The following is a 26164-nucleotide window of genomic DNA, read 5'->3' as shown; positions in this document are numbered from 1 at the left end:
GGGAAGAGCAAGCTCAAAGAAAACATGGCAAGTTCACGCATGGAGACTGTTACTGTTCACTAGATGGTCCCCCTTTACCGTGGGTGATGGCAAACCTAGAAGGAGCTTACTCAGGTCCATGACAGGGAGCAAGATTCCATGACTCATCACCTTCAGAGGCAGGATCAGAGACCGGAGCCACACACAGATACACAGAAGGGTGGGTCCAAGAGTCAAGAGAGACAGAGCTTAGGGAAATTAGGATGCATTGTGGCAAGCTTAAAACTTCTGAAGTGGACGCAAGAAAGGCACTAGAGAAGAAGACACCCAGATGGTAAACAGACATGCAAGAAGATGCTCAACATCACTCATCATCAAGGAAATGCAAATCAAAACCACAATCAGATATCACAGCACATCTGCAGAATGGCTAGGATCAAAAAGGCAAGAAATAGGGGCACCTGGTGGGGCTCAGTTGGTGAAGTGTCTGCCTTCGGCTCAGGTCATGATCTCAGGATCCGGGATCAAGCCCTGCATTCGGCTCCCTGCTCAGTGGGAAGTCTGCTTTTCCCTCTGCCTCTGCCCCTACTTGTTCTCTCTCTCTCAATAAATAAATAAAATCTTTCTTTAAAAAAGAGAAAAAAATAACAAGTGTTGATGAAGATGTGGAGAAAAAGCAATGCTCAGGCATTGTTGGTGGGATTATAAATTGGTATAGTCATGTGGGAAAGAGTATGCAAGTTCCTTAAAATATTAAAAATAGAAATACCATATGATCCATTCATTCTACTACTGGATATTTACCTTCCAAAAAAGAAAAAAATGTTAATTTAAAAAGGTATATATACCCCTATGTTTATTGCAGCATTATTTACAAAAGCTGACATATGGAAACAGTCTAAATGTCCATTGAACAACGAATGGATTAAGTTGTGTACACACACACACACACACACACACACTCACACTGAAATGTTACTTAGCCATAAAAAAGAGATCTTTCTTTTCTATTTGTGACAACATGGGTGTAACTAGAAGGTATTAAGTGAAATAAGTCAGAGAAAGGCAAATACCACATGATTTCACTTATGTGTAGAATCTAAAAAACAAAACAAATGAATAAACAAATAAACAAAAAGCAAAAACAGACCCATAAACACAGAGACAAACTGATAGCTGCCAGAGGTGGGGGAGAGCTGAGGGTTGGGCAAAATGGGTGAAGAGGTGCAGGAGATACAGGCTTCTAGTTATGGAATAAGTAAGTCACAGGGATGAAAGGTACAGTAAAGGGAATATAGTCCATAATCCTGTAATAGTGTCATATGGTGACAGATGGCAGCTACACTTGTGGGGAGCACAGCATAATGTAGAGACCTGTCAAATCACTACTTTGTACACCTGAAACTAATGTAACATTCTGTGTCAACTATAATTCATTTTCAAAATGTATGTAGTAGGTAAGTCATACACAAAGAAAGTGAAGTCCTTTGACAGCACATCTTTGTCCAGGAATGGCAAAACTTACACACTTAATGATCTCATGTTCAGAAGCTGACTAGCTTCCACTAAACCATGCATTTTTTGAGGACAGTCCCAACATCTTACCCACAACTGTACAACAAGCCCCAGCACGTCTACTTCAGAGCAGGTGCTGAGTCAACGTATGAAACATTAGTGAATGACATGAACGCACTTGCAGTGATATTGACTTGAGCTCCACCTCCAGGCTAGAATGACTGGAGGCTTTACCTTGCAGCCCTCATCTGCTTGGGTGAGGCCTATCAGATATGGGCCTGGTACCCGCCTCACAAGCTACTTCTTTCTCTCTTGGTGCTCCCTCTTGGGGTCTCTGGTCCTCATTTGCTCTCATTCTTCTCTGGACTTCTCTGCTGCTTGCTCTGCTAGCTCCCAGCCACATTTCCTCACTCCACATCCAGGTCTATGGACTTCAAATTTAGGAGTAGTGAGATTGGTGCCCTTTGAACCATGTTCATTCATTAAACAAATATCTATTGAGCCCCCCAAAATGTACGAAGCACTGTTCTGTCAAGCATTGAGAATATAGCAGTAAACAAAACAGATAAGTTCCTGACCTCATACAGTTCATATTCCGATGGGAAAATGCTGTATTATTGCTAAACAAATGAACATGCCCAAAACTTTCTGAAACCTCTGGGTGCATCCTTAAAGGCAATCATCTACTCCCTCACCAACAATGTTAAATGGGTAAAGCCTGATCCTTGTGAACTGCTATGACAAAGACCACCACAACCATGGCCGACATTTGGCAGAGCTGGGATTTGAACCCAAGCAGTCTGGAGGTGGCACTCATGGATTTGCCTTTCTGCTACACTTCCCAGGGACAGGAAAGGAAAATTATCTCATCAAGAGATAATGTGCAATGTTGAAATGGTGAAAGAAAGACTTTGGGGTCAGGGGTAAGTAAGAAGGCATGATTTCCCTCCATTCTAAACCACTGGTGCACATGCGTGTGGGTATGGGTGTGGTATGGGGTGTACAGAAGCACAGATGCACACATGTTCCTTGAGCCTTACACCCAGAACTCATGGCCCAGAACTCATGGGCAACCCCATCTCCTTCTCCATGGCTTTGGCTAATCCTTCCTAAAGTTGGGAAGAGAGTAGGGCACTCAGGTGACTGGCTGGTGAACATGTCATTGAAACTAGTCTGCTCAGTGACATTTGTAGGGCTAATGTTAGTTACTTGAAGCAACTACCATATTCCTTCTATAATAATTTAAGATGCTATTTTTACTAATGAAAACCAACACGGAGTATTTACTATGCTGGGCCTCCTTTAAATATGAATTATGTATTATCTTTAGAAAAGGCCAACCTGGCTTTAAAAGGTTCAAGAGAGCCTGCTAAGTCCTTATTCCAACCTATTTAGCTACATTACTTATGCTAAACTTAGAAATTAAATTACAATTTCAAGGCCATTGCCCATTGGTAAGTGGAATTGCTAGATGATATTTAATACAGGTGAGGTTGGCCATCCCACAACTTTTGCATGGCAGAGAGAAGAGAACCAAGAAGATTAGTACCAGGGGAGTAGCTTCTGAAATAGCTCCAGCTACCTACCTTTCCCTGAACCCTATCCCCACCTTCAGGAATCCTATGTAGATGGAACTGGGTTGGTGTTCTGACACACTGTCCCATTAGTTGTCACAAATGAAATGTTTAAAAACCATGAGTCCCACCAGAACGGCTAAAGATTGAAAGTTGACCATAGTAAGAGGAGCAATAGGAACTCTCATGAACTGCTGCTGATCAAAGCGTAAATTAGGACAGCCACTTTGACAACTCTTTGGCAAAAGAGTGAACACATGGGCAGCCCCGGTGGTGCAGCAGTTTCCTGGAGACCCAGGATTGAGTCCCACACCGGGCTCCTTGCATGGAGCCTGCTTCTCCCTCTGCCTGTGTCTCTGCCTCTCTCTCTCTCTCTCTCTCTCTCTCTCTGTCGCTCATGAATAAATAAATAAAATCTTTAAAAAAAAAAGAGTGAACACATGTACATTTTATGAGCTAGCAACTCTATACTTAAGTATAGATCTATATGAAGTTCATGATTATGTGCATCAAAAGACATACAAGAAGGTTCATAGCAGCACTTTTTGTAAGAACCCAACTGGAAATAACCCAAATATCCTACTACAGAAGGATAACAATTCTGTGGTGTAGTCACTCGATGGAGTGCTCTATAGCAAGCAGAATAACTGGTCTACAACCACATGCAATTATGTGGATGGCTTAGTCAATATAATGTTGAGTGAAAAGGTTAGAGAGAAGAGAAATACAACTGCATGATTCCATTTATATATCCCTGCATATAAAGTTCAAAAACAGGCAAAATTCATCTATGCTGTTAAAAGCCAGGATAGTGGTTACCTTTGAGAAAGACCAAACATAGATTGGGAGAGGGCAGGTAGGGGTTCCTGGGATCCTGGAATGTTCTATTTCTTGACCCAAGTGGTTGTTACCAGGGTGTGTTCACTTTGTGCTAATTTATTTATCCATAAGCTTAGAATTTTTAAACTTTTCTGTAAACATACTTCATTTCAATAAAAGCTTTAATGATTAGACTATATTCCTAAAAAGACAGATGATGTACATATAACTTACATAGTCAGATAGGATCACAGGCCCAGGGGTATAAGCAAGTGAAGTCTTCTGGCTGTCCCATAAGTCCCCTTGGAGAGACTGCTGGAGGACCCAGATGTTACAACTCCCTCAGAGGTGTCTCACTGCATTAAAGAAGCAGTTATGTCGCTGGGCAGAAACCTGTCTCATTCTGCCAATCAAAAAGTCTTTACTCAATAAAGAGCCTGGCCAGTTGTGAAAAGCAGTCAGCCCTGTGATCCAGGAGGAAAGGCCAGTCCCTTCCCAAATCCCAATCTCCTAATATTTACCAAACACTGGGAGGACCTTTGAGGTGGGAAGGCCAACTATACAGAACCTTCCAGGCCATGCAAGTTTTCAGAGGACAGCTCCTCTCTCTTTTCTTCCCATTCACACCCAAAAAAGCATCATTTGCCCCTGGTCCAATGTCAGTTTTCTCTCTGAGGTGATCACTAGCTAAGTTTAGATACTTCATACAGCTTCCATTCTCCTGCAAAGAAGTGTCAACACAGATAACTTAATTTTTAAAATAGACAAAAGATTTAAACAGGCACCTCACAAAGGAGGATATCCAAATGGCCAATAAACATATTAAGATGTTCAGTATCTTTAGTCATCAGGGTAATTAGAATTAAAACCACAATGAGATCCTGCTATCTTTTTTCCAGAATGTCTAAAATGAAGGCCTGACGATGCCAACTGTTGGGATGCAGACCACTCTTCCACATTCCTGCTGAGACTACAAACAGGTCCAGCCTTTGGAATACAGTTTGGCACTTTCTGCTGATACTAGACTTACACAGTCATTCTACTCTTGGGTATATACCCAATGGAAATGAGCGGTATCCACCAGAAACACAGAAACATATAGATAAGAATATTCAGAGGAGCTTTATTTCTACCAGCCAAAAACTGGATCCAACCCAAGTATCTATCATAGGAGAGTGAATAAATTATTTGAGGCATATTCCTATAATGTAACATTACTCAGCAATACAAAAAAGCCTGAGATGCTGCACTACACATGAACCCGGCGAATTTCACATTATGTTCAGTGAAGTGAAGGCAGACACAAGATTATACCGTATGATTCCAAGTAAATGCAGTTCTCAAACAAGCAGCACTAATCTATGGGGATAGAAGTCAGGATAGCAATTCCTTTGTGGGACTAGGGGGTATTTACAGGGAGGAGGTGCTAGAAATGTTCCACATCTTCACCTGAGTAGTTGCATGGATGTAACTGTATATCTAGTTTTACAGAGAAGGTGGCACATAAGCTATGCTTCAATGAAAATATGAAAGAAAGAAAAAACAAAGGAAGAAAGGAAGGTAAGTAGAAAAGAAGGGATGATTGAAAGAAGGATCATCTGAACTCGGCCCTCTCAATTGCAAATGGTACAGCCACTTTGGAATATAGGCAAATTCTTTTTTAAAAAAAATATTTATTTTATTTGAGAGAGAAAGAGAGATTGAGAGAGCACAAGCAGGGGGAGGAGCAGAAGGAGAAGCAGACTCCCCACTGAGCAGGGAGCCCGACATGGGGCTCAACCCCAGGCCCCTGGGATCATGACCTGAGCCAAAGGCAGATGCTTTTAACCATCTAAGCCACCCAGGTGCCCCCACAGGCAAATTCTTAAGAAGTTAAACTTTCACCTCTCATGTGACCCAACAACTCACTTTTGGTATCTATCCTAGAGAAATGTGAATTTATGTCACATTATACCCTACATGTGAATGTTTATAGCAGCATTATCCACAACTGCCAAAAACTGGAGACAATGAACTATCTTTCAATGATGAGTGAGCGAACCATTCCATCCATACAATGAAATGCTTCCGCAAAGCAGAGAAATGGGTTCCTGATGCTTGCAGCAACGTGGGTGAATCTCCAATGCTTTCTGCTGAGTGAAAGAAAATCCAGCTTCAAAGGCTGCATACTACATGATTCCATTCACAGGACATTCTGGAAAAGACAAAAATGTAGGAACAGAGAATAGGTCAGTAGTTGCAGAATTCAGGACTAGGGGAGAGGTCTGAATACAAAAGGGGCAGCATGAGAGAAATCTTTGGTGTGTGGGAAGTGATCTGTATCCTGCTGGAGGTAGTAGGTACGAGAATCTGCATGTGTCTAAAAAATGCATAGACTCTACACCAAAAAAAAAAAAAAGTGACTTTGACTCTATGCAAATTCAAAATGTTCATAAAAGCCCAAATAGACAGGGAAAGCCCACAGCAAAGCTCTGCCCTCTCCTCATGGACCCTGGCCTTCACTCCAAGCTCAGAGAAGGGGGCAGAGGCCTTCCAGGACTGGGCCGGTGCCTGACTCCGAGCAGCCTGTCAGGAGCTTACTTTCCCCTCCCACTCTTCCTGCGATTCGGGAATGATCACTGTTCTCTGAAATGCCATCAGCCTCCCGCCCGCCCCGGTGCCTTGGCTTTTTAATTCTTAGTCCTCACCACTCAGGCACAGCTAAACTGCCTCCATGGCTCCCTAAGGGAGAATTTGTCCTCTGAGATCATGGAGAATGCAGAGTCCTCTTGGAGGCACGGAGGAAAACTAGATGCATCTTACTCACAGTGCAGGCCTCCTCCCCGCTTCTGGGCCCAGGACGTGAGCTGTTACTGATGCACACGGAGAGGCCCGCAGGGCAGGGCCTGCAGGCTCAGTTAGCCTTGGCCATACGCCCTCAAGCGCATTCCCTCCTGGAAAACCCCAGGCCAGGCCTCCCCTGACCACCATGCCCTCCTTCCATCTCCCAGGGACATTTCCTTGATTCAGCAAAGAGTTGCCGCTTCCTGGGCATTAGGACAGTGAACAGGATGAATAAGGACCCCACCCCGGAGGAGCTTGCATTCCCCTGGGCGATGCTGCTGCTAACTATGGACACATGCACTGGAGTTTCAGAGGAACTCAGGGGCGGGGCTGGAGGGCGCCAGGATGGTAGTGGAGGCCTTGCCGGGAGATGCCTTGGAAGCCCCTGCTCCCTGGGTGCTCCTGAGCACTTTGCATTCTCCTCCTCTCCTTGGGAGGCCTGCCAGTCTTAGCAAATCGAATTATTGCCTGGGACATACTTATACCAAAGGCCCGTGATTTGTTGATCTGAAATTCAGATTTAAGCGGCTGCCCTGTATTTTATCAGGCTACCCAATGTCTAGGGGTTTATACCCTCAGGATCCAGCACTGGGGCTAGGGGTTTATACCCTCAGGATCCAACACTGGGTTATTGAGTACTCAAACAATGAAAGAATGATCCAGTAAATGGATTCATGAGCAGCACTCATTTCCCTTTGTTGCACTTTTTATTTGCATAGTAACTCCTCGGGACAAGGTAATGTCCTCCCCTGGGCCTGGCTACAGGCAGCCTAAGGGGTGGTTTAGGGGGGTTGTAACTACCTCCCACAATCTCCACCAAAGCCTCCTCTACTTCTCCACAGAATAATAAGACAAACATTTTTAAATGCGATGACAGAGGTAATATGGAAAACTAACATTTTTTTCAATCTTAGGCCCATGAAAGCATCTTTGGAAATCTTTGCTATATTTATTAGTGTGTAGTGTGTGATGTAAGAAGACACTGTTCCATGCAGTTCCCTGGCTACCTGCTTCCAACCAAAGCTTAATCTCAACAGCGGAGGGGCTCAGGGGAGCCCCTTTGGTTGGCACAAATAGCTTGCGGGTAGGTGCTTGTCATATGAATGGGCAGCAGGAACAGACCTTCTTGTGATTCTGGGTGTATAGGTCTGTCTCCCCACCCAACTGGTGGCCTTCATCATTGCCAGGCCCAGCATGTGGCAGCGGCTCAGGAAATGTGGGTTGGAAGGCTGGCTATCAAGAGCAATACCTGAGAGCTGACATTAAAGCTTCCACCTCCGTGTGCTTCCACAGGGGAAGGTTTCTTCAGAAGCAAACTCCATATTGCCCTCTGGAGGTCAGCAATTAAGGCCCAGCCTGAGCCCCGGATACAAGCAGCAGAGCAAAGGTGTGGTCTAACTGTCCAGCAGGTTCTATGAATAAGCCCAGTCTTCACTCACACTTCATGAAAGGAGCACTGTCCCAGAGCAGCCTCAGCCCCTGTTGGTTTCAACTCAGAAGGAGAGTGTTGTTGCTGGAGCCTCTTTTGAGTTTTAAAAAGGACAAGGAAAGGCACTGTATAAAGTGTTTTTACTTCTGACTTTTTTCTTCACTACTCCAAACTGTTGGACGTTGAAAATGCAAGCATATACTTGTGAATTGCTAGTCTGTGTTTGTGTATGGAGGAGGGTAGAGACTTGAAGGGACAAAATTATTTTTGTTTTCCTTGTAAGTCTCTCCATAACTCAGCTTTCCAACTGAGCATTCTACATTTATTTCTGTGTAATTATGTCATTATCTGGTGCGTTTTATAACTGGAGATGTTGAAAGCTGCTTGCTCTCCCCCCACATTATGTGCTCAAGTCAGAAGGGCCAAGATGGCGGCCCAGAGCCCACACAGAAGCCCGCCACCCGTGCAAGACCATCCCAGATAGACACCCTGACTTAGCTGGGAGAATGAGCACGGAAACGATGCATGTGATAGTGTCAAAGACTAACTCTAGACATTGAATTAATTATCAACACACTGTTTACTTGTGTATGAGGGAAGCCAGTAATTGATTTGTTTCATGTATTGAAGGCAAAATTACGAGTTAAATGAGAAATAGAGGAGAAAGGGGAGAAGGAAAAACCAAAAGCAAGTTGAAAATGATGAACTTTGCCTTTTCTTGGGTAAGGCAGCTAACTATGAAGGTGCTCAGGATGTTCTGTCTTTGGTAGCTGGATGGGCCATCAGAGAAAATTCTAGTTGTTTATGGATTCTGTAGAGCTCCGGGGAGTGTAACTGTGCCGTGTACGTGACAAGCTGCCTCTGTCTTGTCTGTCAGAGTCCTGGGTGAGCACCTCCACCTCTGTTATGCTCCACGACCCTCATAAAAATTTCTCGGTGACAAATGCCAACAGCCTAAATATCCAACAAAGGGAAACCTGCTAAATAAATTACAGAATATCCTCAGCAGGGAATGCCAAAGACGTTTTAAAATATCATGGTAATTTAAGGAAATACTGTAGTAAAAGAATATGTAATAATGTGGGAAACTGTTCGTGATATACTGATAAGTTAAAAATTAAAAATAGACTTCAAAAGAATATATACAAGGAGTTTTAGGTAAAGATGGCACAATAAACAGACATGTGTGCTCCTTTGGTCCCTCCCGAAACCCTACTAAAACAACAATAAAAGGATTTTTTCCTAGCTATAATAAGCTCTCTGTTAGAACCATAGCAGAGATATTAATAAACATAGATTCTGTACAAAGGATAAAAAATAAATGAAAATTTGCTTTAAAGCAAGACCTAAGAAACATAAACGTGGGCCTATAAGGACAGCCTCAAAGGGTATCTTAAAAAATATACACCTGTGGGGTGCCTGTGTGGCTCAGTTGGCTAGGCATCTGACTTCAACTCTGATCATGATTTCAGGGTCCTGGGATCAAGCCCTGGGTCAAGCTCCCTGCTCAGCGGGGAGCCTCCTTCTCCCTCTCCCTCGGCTATTCCCCCTGCTTGTGCTCTTTGGCTCTCTCTATCAAATAAATAAATAAAATCTTAAAAAAAATACTCTTGCAAAGACGGTGAGGAAGAAATAGACAAAAATGACAAAATCTGGAAGCATGTGGATGAGTGATCCACATTGCAGGGTCCAGGGAGATGCCCAACATGATGTTGACGGGCAGACCAGGTAAAAAGGACAAAAAAGTGGTGTGGGAATGAGTCCAAGGAAAGATTTCTTAAGGTGAAGCTTAGAATAATTAATATGTGTGGTTTACAAGGAGGAGATATAGTTTACTGGCTGATATATTTGGATTGAAATAATAATAGTAGAGAAAACTAAGAAAAATGAAAAACTATATATCATGATATATCATGTTTTTAAAGACTTTATTTACTTATTCATGAGAGACACACAAAGAGAGAGGCAGAGACCCAGGCAGAGGAAGGAGCAGGCTCCTTGCCAAGAGCCTGATGTGGGACTCCATCCAGATCCTGGATCCCAGGATCACACCCTGAGCCTAAGGCAGACGCTCAACCGCTGAGCCACCCAGGCGTCCCAAAACTATGTATCATTAACTCAAAAAAACAAAACAAAACCAAAAGCAAAACCAGTAGCACAAGCAGAAGAGGGCTCTATCCATCAGAATCCAATCAGAGTAGAAACTAGACAGTAATTTGAACAGAGAAAGTTTAATACAAAGATTTATTAACTGTAACAGTGGGTTGGAGTAAGGAGGGGTTGGCTCATAAAAAAGTAAACAGAACTCTACAGAATACAAGAGAAGCAGCTATAAGGGGCAGCCGCCACCCTATCTAGCTGAGTTAGAGCACCAGGGCAGCCTCTCCTGTCCCAAGGCTGTGATCCAGACCCGGCTGCAGTAGGCATAGTTGGGGTTCACAGAGTAGCAGCAGACAAGTCATGGCAGTGCTGCAATGGAGGACTTGCTAGAAATTGCTAAACTTGCTCAAAACCCACCCTCTGGGCTGTTAGCAAAAGCCACGTATGTGGCCATCAGGAGGGGGAGGGGTACTGGGTGAAGCAGCTGGCCCCTGGGCTCTTCAGTAGTCTGCCCAGCTGAGTGGATCACACCAGAACCCGGGAAGAGATCTCCCCAGCTTGAAGTGCCTCGCCAGCGCCCTCTACTGACAAAGTTCAACATGATGCCATCAGCCAAAGAAAAATACATACAAGGTCTGATCTGCTTTTCTTAGAGTGGGCAACGAAGGGTGGCTTGGAGCTGAGAGGCCATAAATGGATAACGGGCACAAAAATCTTCTTGAGATTGTTGTGAGAATAAAATGAGATATGTGTGGCCCTTAGCACAGGGCTTGGCAAACAAAATGACTTCTCAGTTAACGATAGTTACTATACTGGGTGATTCATTGGCTGTTAGCAAAGAAGCCATTCAGTATATTTTTGGGCAGTCAAATGGGTTGTCAAAGAAATAACTTCAGTTGTTTTTGGATCATCCAGAAAACCTCAGAAGTTCAACTGAGAGGTATATATGGCAGTTAATACCACTAGTGTATTGAGGTATGGATTGGAGTGGGAGAGCCCCAGATGAGAACACCCACTAGCAGAGTAAGCAACAGTCTAGGAAAGAAATGAGGAAGGCCTGGACAAGCGGTGGCAGAGGTAATGACAAGGAGGGAACATACGTGCCACTCCCAAAGGAGACATAAATGCTCTGCCCCAGTGGGGGTGGGTGACCCACACGTCAGAAGATGGTTGGCTTGCCTTTTTTTTTTTTTTTTTTTTTTGCAGTTTTATACCTTTATTTGACAATCAGCGATTAGTTCTCATCCACATTAACAGTCTGTAGATTTTTGAAAGTGGTGACAGGTACGTAGGTAACCAGCGTGTAGAGCTTCTTTGGTGAATCTTCATCCTTGTTACGTTTTCTGGACAACCGCACACGGATACGGTATGGAACATTCCTTATTCCTTTGAACATTCCTTATTCCCAGACAGCTTTGTTGAGCCTGGTGTCAATGTGGACATCTGGAGTTCCCATCTCCTTCATGGCAAATTTCTGGATCTCTTTGAGTGCCCGAGGGGCACGCTTCTTGAAACCCACTCCATGGATACGTTTGTGAATGTTGATGGTGTATTCTCTGGTCACTACCTCGTTGATGGCAGAACGGCCCTTCTTCTCGCCACCCTTCTTTGTGGGAGCCATTCTGCCGGGCCCTAGATGGAAAGGAAGCTGGCTTGCCCTTGTAGAGTGCCTTAGCAGAAAATTCGGAGCTGCACGTAACAGAAACTCTGACTAGCCATTGCCTAAACACTCAAGTTGGAAGTAGACAGTTTTAGGTTCGGTTAATTCAGTGGCTCAGAAAGCATTCAGGTGGCAAGAATGTGGAGCTATTGCCACTCATACACTGCTGATACGGGTATATATTGGTTCCACCTTTTGGAAAACTGGCACTTTCTATTAATGTTGAACATAAGCAGACCCAATGACCTAGCACCTCCAGTTGTCAGTAAACCCAAGCATTCTTCATGGAAGAAAGAATGCTCATGGCAACACCATTTGTAACAGACAAAATCTGGAAACAATTCACATCCCCATCAAGAGTAAAAATAGAGAAATAAATTGTAACATTCTCCCAATGGAATCTTTAGCAATAAGGATGAATCATCTATAACTCTACAACATGGATGGCAGTGAGGTGTTGGCTCCTTTCTCCCTGGGTTCATAGTTCTACTGTGTTAAATATCTTGTCCTCCCCTGTTCTGAGCCACCTGTCTGTGCCATGAACATCCATCTTCTAGGATAGGGTCACAAGCTGCAGGCCTGAACATCAGATTTCCTCTATCCATGTGATTTATTTGGCCTGCCCTGTATTTAAGATTTATATATTCTTAAATGTAAATGCCTATGAAAGAGGGACCAGATTCTCCTTGTCATGTTCCCTCAACACTTCTGGTTGTCTCACACCTCAGCCCACTCCCCTCATTTCCCTCCCTGCATGGCAACCACGGGATTCTGAATGTTTAATCTCCACTGGAAGGAGAGATGCAGGGGGTCTGGTCCACCAAGGTGCAGCATCTTGACCACTCAAGTCATTGGCTTCCCAGTCACATCTTTCTCACCCTCACGCACTACATAGCAGGGGTTTGGAGAGAAATGACTGGTTTCCTATGGAATACCTTCTGAAACACCAATCTCAAAATAAACACCTACTCAAAAATAAAAACTAACTGCCTGAATATTAGGTCGAATCATACGAAATTGCCAATATTCAACTGGGTTTGCCCTACAAAGATGACCATTTCACACAACTCAACATGATGCTGGCTTAGTCCTGGGAGAACAGCTATCCTCAGCATGGGTTGGAAATGAGAATAAGCTAGGAGCTTTGTCAAAAGATGAAAACGTCCTAGGCTGTGGCGATAATTGCCCAACTCTGTAAATATACTAAAAACCACTGGATTGTCCAATTTAAACAGGTGAGTTTTATGGTACATAAGCTATATCTCAATAAAGCTGCTTTAAAAAAATACTAGGATGGAAAGAAATAACTGAATGATTTGCACCACTTTCAGATGTACGTATCCCGAACAATCCTTTAGCAGAGTGGCGGGGGGCATGCGGGGAGTTGCCTTATAATGCTGACCCTGGAGCATAAGAGGTTCGCTCAGATGGCATTGACTGGTTAAGTGGGCAGCCCCACTGCTCTGAGCAAGGGCTGGACTAGGAGTGGTTCTGTAGAGCAGGTGGCAAAGTGAGAGAAAGGAGTTTGCCCAGCTGGGAAAGAAATGCTGACCCAGCAGTCCACAGAGAGCCCTGTGCAAAGAACAATCCTGCCCTGAGGCAGCAGAGGCAGAGCACAGGCTCCTGCTCCTGTTCCTGCTCCAGGGAGGGACAAATGTGCTCTTTCATTCTAATCCTCTCGTCTCCCTCTCCTGGCTCCTTGGAATGGCCAGAACTTTTCTCCAGCTTCCTTCAACTTTCTTGATGTATTAACTTCATTCGTTTCTGTAGGATCTGTCATTGTGGGTGCATTCTCTTAAAAGGAGTGTGTGTGTTCATATTCTATTGGTGCTGGTGTATATGGGCACCTTCAGACAATACTCCCCTCATACCTTGGGATTGTTGAACTGTCATTTGAGTCCTGGGGCTTGACAAATTGGCAGAGACCTGGAAATTCTGAAGCAGGTTAAGGAAAACACAATGATAAAGAGGCCAAGAAAGAAACCTCTGGTGCTTCTCACTTCCCATGTCTACAGGACCTGTTCTAAAACTTCTTTTTCAGGTGCGGAGTGCTCACCATGGGCCACATACACTGTCAGTGCTAAGGAAGATACATATGTGAATTAAACACTGCCCTAAAGGGTTTACAATCCAGGGGAAGGGGTCAGACATATCCCCAAAGATATCAATCCAAACCATACTGCAAAAGAGGCAGAAAGTACTGAATCTTAGAAGACCAGGAGTCCATGGACAGTGGCAAAGGTCAGGAAAGTCTTCACGGGCAAATGGTATTTGAGAATACATGACATTTTCACAAGTGGAGACAGGGGTGGGGTGAGGTGGGAGCCCCAGAGGAAGAATCCGTTTGATTACAACCATGGGCACAGAAAAGGGGATGTTCTCAGAGCAAGTGGGTCCTTCAGGGTGGAAGGTAAAAAGTTAGTAGAACATGGGCCTGGAAATGCCAAGTAGAGGAGTTACTATTGAATTCTGCAGGCTGTGGACAAGCCACTGGAGGATTCTTCACTGGGCTACTAACCAAGATTCCTCTACTGAGGACATATGTGCACCACCCGGGGCTGGAGGGGGACAGCCAAATTCCTGCTGTGATTTCAACTCAATGCATTTCAGCACATCAGTGCAGAGAAAGCACTCCATGGAAGGAAATAAAGACGAAATAAAGTCAGTTTGTGTCTTTAAGAGCTTGCAGTTTGGGGACAGGGAAGAGAGAGGCAAGGGGTGGGGAGATTAGCCAAGGAGACCTAGAACTACCTCCCAAGTTCTGAAAGAAGCATCACGGAAGCTTTGGCAAAGTCTCAGACCTTCCGAATGAGGGCTCTTTCTGGGCTTTTGCTCTATTTCTCAAGACTAGATTGTCAGCTTCTCCAGGATGAGAACCAGGCTTTCTTTGGCCCTCCCATAGGCTGGGTCCAGCTCAGTGTCTGGCACTTGGTAGACATTTAGTGAAGGATGGGAGGAAGGAAGCATTCTCCTGTTCTGTATCATTGACTGAGGATGTCTGCCTTTAAGCCCACGAGGCATGACCTAACTTTGGTTCACACGGGCTGTCTCTTTTCCCGCCCATATTTTGCTCACCTTGATCCCCCTTTGCTGGCAATGCCAGCCCACACTGTCTTCCTGGACCCTACTTCTCTCAGTGATCACAGAGTGCATGCTGTGTTATTTAAGTCGGCCGTATCCTTTGCAGCTGCTTCCTGTGTGCCAGTCACGTCAACTGTTTGAAGGCAGAGTCCCCGTCCTAAATGACTGCATCCCCCAAAGCACCTAGAATATATCAACCAGCTGGGAAACAAGGCCCATTCCAGAAAGAAAGGGCAGAAATGAACATCGTGGAGTGTCAGGACTCTGCTGGTGCTGTGCACGCACTCACAGAGAGCCTGAATAATGTGGCAAACTGGCAAAATGGGGCAGAAATTTTGCTGTCTGAAAGCACAAAGGCCCTGAATCCCCTGCTTGCCATCTAGGAAGACAGAAGAGGAGAGAGAGTGTCTGTCCTGTAGCATTTGGGGTGGATGGAGGGATCTGATGGATAGGAAATTAAGCACTGGAGCAGGTTGTCCAGGGAGGCCCTGAATCCATCCTCCTCCATGTCCTCAGTGCCAGAAGGGACCTCCCACCCCAGAAGCAGAAGCTGCATGAGCCTTCTCCTGAGAAGTACAGCTGGACAGTCTACCTTCACTACCTTCATTGGAGTTCCAGGCAAGAAAGGAGGAGAGTCCTTTCAGGTAAAGTATCTTAGAGGAACTGTTGCTTTGTGCTTTTGGTTTATGATGGCAGTCAGACCACTGTTCCTCTGCAGAGAAATTCGGTAGCTCTCCTAACAATCCAGCTTGTTTTCCTAAGAATTATGTATACCATGGTCAGAAAATGATCCCCAAGACCTTTCAACTACATCCAGTAAAGAGCTGATACAACTTCTTCTGTTTCTGACTGTGTACCCCTTGCAGTGACTGTTCGGTGCGCAGGGGCTGCCTCCCCAAGCAGACTGTCTCGGACTGGTGTCAAGCCCAATTATTTCTCTAGGCTCTTCTGGTGGTAAGTGCTCTGTAAATACATGCATGAATAATAACTCATGTTATACAATAATGCGAAAGTACTTTCCCCACACATTTCCTAATTTGGACCTCACAACGACCTTGTGAAATAGGTACTATGATTACCTCTCATGTTCCAGATAAGGAGAGGTACTCTGAGTGGTTAGGGGACACACCCAATATGACGCAGCCAGAAAGGAGGCATTCTGTCCACTACACCCTATTGCTTAAATGAACTAAGTAGCCTGAACAAAGTGTCAGCTTGGTCTTTCGCCCCGCCCCCCACAATCGTACCCCACAAAGCAACCTACATTATATTTCAGACATAGACTAAGTGCAAGCTTAGTACGTGGCGGAAAAATGAGAGGGTGCCTTACGCACTGGATGATCTGTAGGCAGTCAATGGAAAGGAAGCAACTTAAGGGGAGAATCTGTCATGCAAACCATTTACAGGGAGTCTACTGGGTGTGGGGCATTGGAGACAGGGACAGACTGCCCTGCCTTCATGGGGCTTACAGTCCCATGCAAGAGACAGTAAACGACTAAGCAGTTTTGCTAAATGCTCCCAACTGTAGCAGGGAATTTGCTCTGGTCCCAGGGAAGGGCGACTAGTGCGCGCTGTAGGAGGGCTGGCCTCTTGAGCAAGGGCGACACACTGACAGGCAGAAGCGTCACTGGAGGCAAACTGAATGGGCACAAGGAGTAGGGAAATTGCTTCTCACAAGCAGAACTGGACCTAAAGGACCCCAACTCTCCAGTCCCGCTGCCTGGTCTCCTACCTGCTTACGAAAGTCAGATGAGGGAAAGCAAAGGCAAGAGAGAAGTCGGAGGTCAGCTTCTGCAGGCGGGGCGGGCGTCAGGGAGGAGGCGGAGAGACGGGAGCCGGCGCCGAGGGAGTTAAGCGGGGCCGGCCCGGGGCGGGAAGGGTTAAGGGGGGCCGTCCGGAGCGAGCCCGGTAGCCCCGCCCACCAGAGGGCGGGGGCGGGGCCTCGCGGAGTGAGCCCTGGGATTGGCCGCGGGGAAGGCGTTACGCTAGGACGGTACCAACAGTCGCGCGCCGCGGAGGCGGGGGGGTGGGTGTGGGACCGGCGGCTCTGCGCGGGGAGAGGGGCCAGGGAATGGCCGGGCCGGGGGTGGGCGGGAGCCGCAGCGGCGGCGGCGGCTGGGGGCGGTGAGCGCGGCGTGGGGCTGCCCCTCCCCGGAGGCGGCGGGGGCGGCCGGGCCGCGCCGCACCGCACCGCGCGGGCGGCCATGGAGCGAGCCTAGGGCCCGGCAGGTGAGCGGCGTGGGGGCGGGGAGGGCGCGCGACCCCCGCCCCCGGCGCGGCGGGCGGGAAAGTGCGGGCGGGCGGGGCGCGGTGCGTGGCGCGCGCCCGGCGGGGGCCGCCTGGGGGCGGGGCGCCTCCCCGGGGGGCCGGGCGCCGGTGCCCGAGCAGCCCCCGAGCGGCCCCCGAGCGGCCCCCGAGCGGCCCCCGAGCGGGCGGGTCCCGGGCCGGGCCTGGCCGCTGCCCCGGACGCCGGCCCGGGCCGCGCGCCCCGCCTCGTCGGCCCCGGGGCGGGCTCCTGTGGGCGGGCGCGGCCTCACCTGGGGCGCCGCGAGCCGCCGGGGGTGCTCCCGGCGGCCACCCCGGGCGCCCGGCGCCGTCCCCGGAGGCGACTGGCCCCGGTGCCGCCCTCGCGCCCCGCCGAGCGCCCGCGGCGGCGGCGGCCCGGGGAGGATCGCGCGGCGGCGGGCCCACCTCGTGGCGGGGTCGGGCGAGCGGCCGCCAGGCCCGAGGCGGGAGGCGCGGTGGAGCCGGCGGCCCCTCGGGGTCGAGCACCCCGCGCTCGCGGCCGGGCACAACTTCAGGAAGGGACGCGGTAGTCCCAAGTGGGTTGCGCTTGAGATTTCATTTCCGGGTGTGATGGCCCCGCGATTCACAGCGACCCGAGACGTCGCCGTTCCTGAGGAACGTGAGCAGTTGTCGGGCTGCGCCCTTGCCTGGGCTCTGATGAGAGTTTCCTTCTGCCCAGGCTTCTGTTGCCAGCTAGTCCTCCGGTAGGAAGCCGCGGGGCTGGAAGCATGTTGGAGGGAAAGTGGAGAGGACGGGGCAGGAGTGGTGCTTACGGGGTTTTAGCCCTTTAAAGGGCTATGCCCTCGCTTGGTTGGGTGAGGAGTTTATAATTTGGGAACATTAGAGACGCTTGATGCTGCGACTCATGGTTGGCTCGGGCCGGGCCGGTGTCCGGTGTCCGCGTCCTCCCCGCTCAGCCAGTTTCCCTCTGGAGATTTGACTTGTCACCTTGAAAAGAGGGAACAGGAATGTGGGATCTTTTATTTAGCTTTTAAATGGTAGGACCTGATGCGTTTGTGATCTGGGGATGAAGATTGATGTTTGCTAGCTATTCCCATCCTCCTGGTGTTATAAATTAATGCATAAATTCCATCGAGGTTAATTTTAAAAAATTGAAAGAAAGACCTCAGTGTGCTGACTCCTTGAGTTTATGCAGGACCTTTGAGTGAAGCCTTAGAGCACTTCCACATACATTATTTATCATCAAGACATGGCTTTGGGACGCCGAGGTACAGCTGCTAAAGATGCTAAATTATTCCCCTAGACTCAGAGCCAACCTAAGGGAGATTTAAAATTAATGTTCTGTGTTTAGTTACTAACTTTCCTGAAATCTGTGAAGTTGTTGGACTTTGGTCCCCAGAAGCATACAGTGGAATCGAATCACTCAAGAGGAGGGGCTTCCACGTTTGAAAGGACTTACCAAGGGAGAATAAAAAGGCAGGAGCAAGTAATTCAGATTCTCAGCCTCACTCAAAATAAAGTGCAGTGACAGAATGGATGTGGCAAAAGATCAAATCTTGGAGCCCACAGCTTTTCAGTGTGGCTGGTGAGAATGTGTTGTGGATTTGGTCTGTTGTTTCTCTGAAGCCAGTAGGAAACTAGCTACGATTCGGTTAAAGAGTGAAAACTGGAAAACACATGCCCTACTCTTCTTTCTGGGTACTTTGAATTAGGGAGCAAACAAATCACCGTTTGTATCGTCTAATCCTTTACATCCTAGAATTCTTTTATGTTGTATTGATAACTCTGGCTTTTAAGTCCATTCTCTTCTTTTCCATATGTAAACTCCAGCTCTCTCACATAGCCTAAAAGCTTCTGCTTACGGTCTTTTCCAAATTTTGAATTTTTAAATGAAATATGTTTGTTTGTTTACTTGCAGGGCAGACGTCAGCTTCGTACACTTTGACCATCATTTCCCTGGTGTAAAGCCCTGAAGCCAGATACCTCGGCTCTTGAATTGATAACTTTTTAAAATAGCAACCACCGTGGTTGCCTCTTGATTGGTGCAGTCTCATAATAGAGGCAGAGGCTCCTCTCTCTATTCTGTGGCCATGGTTGCAAACAATAAAACGGAGACAGTCTTCTGAACCTGATGTCAGGTCACCCTGGGACTAAGTGCCCTGTGGTTTTGTAGATTGAGGTAGGAAGTATACCAACAACAAGGTGCTGCAGTATGTTGTAACAGTGATGATAATTGGCATACTTTTCTCTCTACACCTAAACTGCATAGTGCATAGTAGGTGTGCAGGAATTATTTGGTGGCTGAGCAAATGAATGGAAAACAGTATCAAAGAAGAGGAAATATTCTAGTGCATAAATTGGTTAGTTCCTCTTTTCATTAAGAAAAAAAGGGCAATAAACATGTTGCAGATTATTGTTGAAAGTTGCTGTGAAGATGGGTATCTGTAAAGGGTGTTGTTACTTACTGGAGCTGCCTTGAGATTTGATTCTGTGATGATATTTTAGCCACTTGCATTCTAGGAGCAGCCTTTGGTCCTCTGGTCAGGCACAGCTTCACTGACTTGGCTCCTGCAGCCTTTTCTGGCTATACTCATTGAGCAGTTGGATTGGTGGTCAAAATTTTTGCCTTAATAAAAGAACTGGAGCTCTTGGCAATGGCCATGCCATTATCATTGACCCTGATGGTCCATCTTCTCATCCCTTACACGGCAGGATGGGAAAGGAGAGCTGTCCCTCCCTGAAGTGCTTGTCCAGCAGCTCCTCATTCCAAACCTCTGTATCTCAACCTCTTTTCCTTACTTGAGCTGTGTCTGTAACGCCCAAGAACTAATGAGTTCATTAACACAGACCTGGGGTACAGGAAACCTTCTTTTGCAATTGAAACTAGCTTCTGACCAACTTAAAATGTCAACATGACTGCTAGAGTCCTCTCAGAGAAATGTTAAGATCTCACTTGTGATTTTGTCTTTCCTATTCAAAAGCAGAAGAGAAAAGAAAGGCCTAGCTGCAGGCCTTGATGAGTCTTAGGAGTGCATCTGTCATCCCAATAGGAGACAAGAAATGGAGCCTGATGGAGAAAAGAGAGCTTTGGGGTGTGTGTGTGTGTGTGTGTGTGTGTGTGTGTAGGTTTGTACATGGAGGGGAAGATGTTACTTTGGGTACATGATAAAGGTCAAAGGATATGAAATTATGAAGTGTATCAGAACTACATATAGGGCAGTGCTTCATTTATCTTGTTTTTAAGGAATAAGGTGTTACGTGTGGGAATTCTTGTTTTGGCTCTAGCCATTGTGGAAAAAATTCCACCGTATATTAGGTGCTTTGTTTGCTTTTTAAACAGTGTAGTTTCACCTTTTATTGCCCTGAGCTTGTGGTACTAGTATCCATTACTGACCGTGTTGGAACAGGGCTTTGAAGTGACCGAAATACACAGGTTGTGTGCCACCCCCTCTGCTTTTTGAATTCTGGAATCTGCTTTTAATAGTCTGTCTCTTCTTCCAGAGGTGGGAAAGCTGCACTTTTGCTGTTGTTAGTGTCCCTGCTGCCGTGTGTTAAATTGGCAGCTTCTGATCTTCTGTGGGGCAGCCCGGAGAACTCTGCTTTCTGGTTGAATGTGAAACAGCTAACAGGGCTGACCAAGGGACTGCCACTCTTCTCCATTAGTGGGTGAACTGTGGGACTACTATTTAGGCTGCCCAAGACCTTTTTTTTTTTTGGCTGCCTTATCCGTGGTTTATATAGCAGACTTGCACTCTTGTCTAGGTACATTTATGTTCCTGTGGGTCCTCTTTGTAGAAAAGAGAAAATGGTATGGAGGTACTAGTGTCAGTTCTCATTTTAGAAAGCATCGCCAGTAATACTTGAAGATCTGGTTCCAGCCCTGTCTTGTGTCATTCTTTGGCAATGTCTTGGACCATCTCCAATCTTTCTCTTAGCATTTGCATATCATCTTTACTCCCAGTCCCAACCAATGGCAGGAACAAGGTTGGCAGTAGCAGTTGCCTTGAAAGGTGGAAGCAGGATGTATAGAGGCAGCAATTTAAAATTGGATGTATAAAATTGGTACATATATTTGGTATTTCTGCATGTTTTACTGTGCTATATATCTGAATTCATTACAGGACTTAGTTTCTCTTTGTCTGTAACCATCTTTAGACCAAGGAGCTGAAGAAATTTTTATAACCTTTAAGGCTTCTTTCCCTTGCTCTTCACTCCTTTTATTCAATAGGCATTTATCGAGTACCTCTCCAGCATCCTGCACTGTGCCAGCCTATGTGGAAGTACAAAGAGAGTAAAAGATATTCCCTGTCCTCGAGGAACTCACAAAATAGTAGAGACAGGCATGCCCAGTGTGTGTATTTATATTCATATTATAACAAAAGGATCATGCCTGGAGCCACTGAGCCTCAAATTCAGTCCAGACCTGCCTAGGGGTTCTGCTGTTGCTGTTTCTAGAGTGATCTGTGGCCTGTCAGCTTGACATACCTGGAATATAAGGTTAATAATGTGAGGTATTACTGTTGCATAAAGCTAATATACCTTTCCAAAAACTAGTGAACTGAAATGTAAAGATGGAAAATGGGAAAATCTGGAGGAAAATTTTATATTCTTTGAAATTCCGTGTTTCCATGCTATATGAGTATTAAATTCTATAATATAGTTTTAAGTGGTGGTTATATAGTGACATTTGAGCAGTGAAAGACCTAGAACTTGGGAAGGTTCATTTTACCTGTCCCGTTTGAAACAGAATGCAGATTCTTAGGCATTTCCACAGACTTTCTAGATCAGTGAACACAGCTTATGTTGGTTTTTTAGAACAAACTTCACTAGCAGTATGAGCTAAGGATTTTTTCTTTTCATTTTTCAAGAATAGGGTTAGAGAGCTGCCCTAAATCAAGGCTTAAGTGGAACAGGTTATAGGAATTAAATTTTTTCTGAGGGAGCAAACAGTCCTTTTTTTTTTTTTTTTTTTTTAATTTATTTGAGAGAGAGAGTGAGAGCATGAGTGGGGAGTGAGGGACAGGGGGAGAGAGAAGCAGACTCCCTGCTGAGCAGGGAGCCCGATTTGGGGCTCCATCCCAGGACCCTGACTGAGATCATGACCTGAACTAAAGGCAGACACTTAACCAACTGAGCCACCCAGGCATTCCAGGAGCAGATATTCTTTATTGCCCGTTTCATTTTTGCTCTCAACCCCCGGAAGAAGGCTACTTTAATACCTTATTAATGCCTAGTAATCATTTTAGTTGGCTTTCTTCAAGAGAAACTGTTAGAGGATTTTGCATAGGGGATAGTGAGTTTACAAATAAATCTTTAAGTGGAAGTGAAAACAGCAAGGAAAAATGTAATACTCGGAGTAATTTGGACTATATGGGAATTCGATTTTCTATACCTGTAGCTTTAAGTTACTCTTAGTGGTTATCGTAAGAGCTTTAGAACGGGGGCACCTGGTTGGCTCAGTAGGTTAAGCAGCTGACTCTTGGTTTTGACTTAGATCATTACCTCAGGGTCATGGGATTGGGCCCCACATCAGCTCTGCGCTGAGGAGGGAGTCTGCTTTGAAGATTCTCTCTCCCTCAACCCCTTGAACGCGCAAGCTTTCTCTCTCTAAATAAATCTATCTTAGAATTTTAGGACATGCAAAGCTGTCATCTTTAAAAGAGCTAGGGATTCCTGGGTGGCTCAGCAGTTGGGTGGCTGCCTTCGGCTCAGGTCGAAATCCTGGGATCCTGGATTGAGTCCCGCATCGGGCTCCTGTAAAGAGCCTGCTTCTCCCTTTGCCTATGTCTCTGCCTCTCTCTCTGTGTCTCTCATGAAAAAATAAATCTTTTAAGAGAGCTAATTTTCCGACTGAAGAAATGCCTTGTGAAGGCATTTTATTTCAGCCTTTGTCGTAGAATAGAAGAATTTCATGCTTTCCATCATCAAACATGGTAGAATTGAACTTTGTAGAGAAGAGAAATAGATTGGTCCGATTAGTGACCTAGCCTCCCAGTGTTCCACTTCACACGATACCCACTTTGAAGATACCTACTTGCTGATAGTCTTAGCTCCTTTTCCACTTGAGACAAGGATTTGGTTCAGGAATAGAAGACCACTGGAACTCTCTAGAATGTGACTTGTGACTTCAGCCCCTCATTCTGCACCCCCAGAAGACTGCATCACTAGGGAGGGTTATTTTCTTTATCTTTCTCCTTTCAGGTCATTATCTTTGGGTTTTTGACCAGATAGTAATGACTAACAAGTGATCACTACAGGTTGTCCAGGCACTGATTTTCACACAGTATATGTGGTAGTGTCATTCATTTTTAGCAACTCTGTGAGTTAGGGAATAGTGTTCTTATTTCACTTTTCATATGAAAAAACTAAGGGCCAGAGAGGTTAGACGTTAACTCACTTTCCCAAGTCCCACAGTAGCCGGTAGAGCAGGCATTCTGAATCCAGAGCACACCCTCCTAACCCTTCTGCCTCAGAAGAGTTTACATTTAGAATAAGCAGGAGAATTAAGAAATTTCTTTTTTTTTTATTTTAATTCCAATGTAGTTAATATACAGTGTTATATTAGTTGCAGGTATACAATATAGTGATTCTACAATTCCGTACATTACTTAGTGCTTGCTCATCTTGATAAGTGTACTCTTAATCCCCTTCACCTATTTCACCTATACCCCACCTACCTCCCCTCTGGTAACCATCAGTTTGTTCTGTATAGTTAAGAGTCTCCTTTTTTGATTTGTCTCTTTTTCCCCCCATTGTTCATTTGTTTCTTAAATTCCATGTATGAATGAAATCATATGGTATTTTTTTTAAGAAGCTGCTGCTTAAGCAGAAAATTGGCAGAGAAAACTATACATAGATACTGATGAATATTATGTGGTTTTATTATTTATTTTTGTTGAAGACTCCAATTTGAAGATGAAAAAGAACATGCTCTTGTGGTAGGCAGTGGGTGGCAGTGCAGGAATGGGCTGGTGTTCTGGGGAAACTCAGGATTTGTTCAGGTAATAAATACTTGATGCTCTTTGGTATTGGTGGTTTTGACTTCCTGTGTAGAAAGAAGCATACAGTGCTAAGTGGAAAGATTCCTGAATGCTCTTGATTTTACTTAGAATTGCCAGTAACCATCAGGATAAACTGCATTTACTTCTAGGGGACAGTGAATAATGTTGCATAATGCTCTGATGTCACTACCAAATGAAAAACAAAAGGGCATTATATCAGACTTTGCCCAGGGTGAAAGTATATCTCTCTCTTTCTTTCTTTCTTTCCTTCTTTTCTTTCTTTTTTGGTACTAAAAGGTTGTGATTTTTCTATTATTTATGCTTTGGCTTGAAGTACAAATGCTAGGTTTTATAAACTGGGCATGTGTAATTGTGTGAAGTTAGCCTTGATTGTTCTTTTTTTTTTTTAAATTAATTTATTTATTTATGATAGTCACAGAGAGAGAGAGAGGCAGAGGGAGAAGCAGGCTCCATGCACCGGGAGCCCGACATGGGATTCGATCCCGGGTCTCCAAGATCGCGCCCTGGGCCAAAGGCAGGCGCCAAACCGCTGCGCCACCCAGGGATCCCCTAGCCTTGATTGTTCTAAAGTATGTAAATAGATTTTAGTAAATGATCCAGGTGAGAGTCGTCTTTTTTTTCTTGTGCTACCTTAAAGAGCCCTTCATTATGTATCTTTCTAAGCATCTACAACGAAGACAAAATGAGTAGAAATGGTGTGTAACTTCCATAATGAGTTTATTGCTCTGTAGAAGGCATTAATAATCATTTACAAATATGATCTAACAATTTATCCAATATTTATTTATATTTAATGGTTAATTTAATGTTTCCTTTCTTCCTAAGAGAATTGTTTTTGTCACATGATTTATTTCCCTATGTCTTCTCCCTCAATATTTTTTTTGTCTCCAAAGTAGTTAATAAGGACAGAATAGATGAGAAAATGTTGGATTTTATAAGCCACCCCAAAATTTAGGGACTTAAAATAGTGATTTGTTATTTCTTACAATGTTGCAGGTCAGCTGGGCTCAGCCTATTGGTTCTTCTGCCCACATGGTTTATAGCCTGGGATCACATGTGTGATCCCATTCAACTGGGACCTCAGGTGGATCTGGGATGGCTTCACTTCTGTGTCTGGCACCTCCCCTGGAGTGGCCAGAATAGCTAGGGGCTGGCCAGGCCCCTCTCTCCATCATTCAGTAGTTTAGCCCAAGCTGCTTTACATAGTGGCTAGGTCCCAATTGGAAGCTGCTAGGTCTTTTAAGAATTAGGCCCAGGCTGGGCACACAGTCATTTCCACTGCATTCTGTTGGCCACAGCAAGTTACAGAGGCAGCCCAGGTTCTGGGGGAGAAAAAATAGACACTACTTCTTGATGGGAGGAATTGTTGGTATCTGTCTTTGTAGATAATCAAGCAAAAACTCTTAAGTAAATTCAGGTCTTACCTCTTCTTAGACTCATCAGACCTTCAGAGCTTTGCTGAAACCAACAGTTACTAAAAGGAGAAGTTTATAAAATGATCCTACTCAGGATCAAGGGCAGGGAGGTTATGTGAGTAAATATGATTATATACTAGTTTAATAATAAAGTCTACCTGCTGTGCCTGAAATCTCCTTTGTTGATAGCCTTCTGCATGAAATGGTCATACTGAACATTTTCCCTGTGGTACTATACTCACAGACATGTTACATTCCATTTATGTGGAAAGAACTTGATTTGGCCACTGAACTGAAAACCCAAGAAAGGATTAGTCCTGAAGCTTTCACAGTTACTCTGTGCAAAGGTTGGGATTTCTTCTCCATGACCTGAGGAAAACTAGTGTGAGGATGTCAGTTGATGAAAGGGAGATTCGAAGGGGTACTATTCCCAACAAGACCTGGAACCTCACTCGTGGCTTGTGAGAGTCCCTAGTAAGGTAGTAGGTGAGGGGCCAGGT

General features: G+C 45.4%; 1 protein-coding gene across 3 annotated transcripts in view; it reads left to right on the top strand.

Moving 5' to 3' along the window:
* The first annotated feature begins 16934 nt into the window (after nucleotides 1-16934).
* Nucleotides 16935-26164, top strand: part of FAM20B (FAM20B glycosaminoglycan xylosylkinase) — a 40826-nt gene continuing 31596 nt past the window's right edge. Inside the window, exon 1 of one of the 3 annotated variants that reach the window (XM_025430165.3) lies at nucleotides 16935-16973. The gene's annotated coding sequence lies outside the window, so the exon portion shown is untranslated. Of the gene's footprint in view, nucleotides 16974-17061; nucleotides 17210-17831; nucleotides 17971-26164 lie in introns of those variants that run through there. The other 2 variants (XM_025430164.3, XM_025430163.3) reach the window with 2 other exon arrangements.

The sequence above is a fragment of the Canis lupus genome, chromosome 7, assembly GCF_003254725.2.
Source record: "Canis lupus dingo isolate Sandy chromosome 7, ASM325472v2, whole genome shotgun sequence".
Classification (NCBI taxonomy): domain Eukaryota; kingdom Metazoa; phylum Chordata; class Mammalia; order Carnivora; family Canidae; genus Canis; species Canis lupus.
This window is presented reverse-complemented; position numbering and strand designations above follow the sequence as displayed.